This window comes from Marmota flaviventris, chromosome 19 (genome assembly GCF_047511675.1).
Source record: "Marmota flaviventris isolate mMarFla1 chromosome 19, mMarFla1.hap1, whole genome shotgun sequence".
NCBI classification, from domain to species: domain Eukaryota; kingdom Metazoa; phylum Chordata; class Mammalia; order Rodentia; family Sciuridae; genus Marmota; species Marmota flaviventris.
The window spans coordinates 28,020,404-28,021,749 of NC_092516.1; positions in this window are offsets into that span (position 1 = coordinate 28,020,404).

Genomic DNA, 1,346 nt, shown 5'->3' on the forward strand with positions numbered 1-1,346 from the left:
GCCAACTCCACACAAAGGCATGAAAAGTTAATTTTGGCTTTAATATAAATTACTGCGATTTCTAAACTTGCTTGGAATGCCTGTCCTACCTTGAACTCACCCATGCCTGGCTTTCCCTGACCAGATAACAGCCCTCTCTGAAACTCTAGTGATGCCTCATAAATTCTGATGTTGGGATCTAAATTTACTCCCTAAGTGCTGGACCATTAACCTACAACCTGCCTTTGTGTTATGCTTGTCAAAATCCTGTTATCTGTAAGTTCTCAAGACATCCTCCCCACTTTTTGCAACTTTCTGTGCTATAAAGCTGTGCTCCTAAAGAGCTGGGGTGCTGTCTTCTATCCCGCTGTTTTCAGGAGAGAGGGTCGGAATTACAAGCTTGCTTTAATTTATTTCAATTGGTTGGTGGTCTTTTCTTTGCAGCGTGGTTTAACACTGGGACCACAACAAAGACGCCAAGTGACAATCACAGGACCTGGGGGGTTATTTTTTAACTACTGCATCATAGGTGACTGTGTAGTTAATTTTTTTCCCCCCAGCAGGCTGCTGCGCCTGGCAGAAAGGCAGCCTAGGGATATTGCCCGTCAATCCACCTTTGCTTGAACTCGGAACCGTGTCTGGAGGGAGTTCTGCGAGCGCTGCCTAGCACTCCGCGGCCTGAGCCCCAGGCACCGGGAGCCCAGGTGCACACCCCACACCCCGTGGGTAGGTAGGTCTTGACTGCAGCAAGGCCCTGGTCTAGAAGGCGGGGAGGCTGGGAAACAATCACCCCCGGGAGAAAAGGAGAGCAACGGCCCCAGGGAACTACCCCTATCTTCAACTGTGCCCTATTGCTCTACACGAGCCCGCCACAGCAACACCAGGCCCTGCTAACCCCACAAAACCCGGAGTCTTGATGTCGCAGTCGCTCCATTTTGCTTTAAAAACCTACTCCTCCGTTTCTTGGGACCCTTTGGGGTCGGCCTGCATTTCTGTTCCCTGTCGCATCCTCTCGGCTGGGTCGGTGTGGAGACAGAGATGCCCTGGGGTGAGCGGGGGCGGCCCGACAGCAAACCGCGAGCGGTGACCAAGACAGCGGCCTGGGCACGGCCTGGCACAGTAGGACCAGGCACGGGGGTGACGGGGCGGTGCCTTGGGAAGACCTCTGTAGTGAGCGGGGAGCTCCGGCGGGCTAACGCCCCCGAGGACATCGGGCCGCAAGTCCCCTCCCTTCCCTTTCGTTTTTCTTCCCCTCCCTCTGTGCCGGGGAGGGGCGCGCGCGACCGCGGGGCTAAGGCAGCGCGTGCTCTTTGACCCCGGAAGTGCTGGCGGCGGGCTCTAAGCCGGCCGCGCGTTGCGACAGAGCC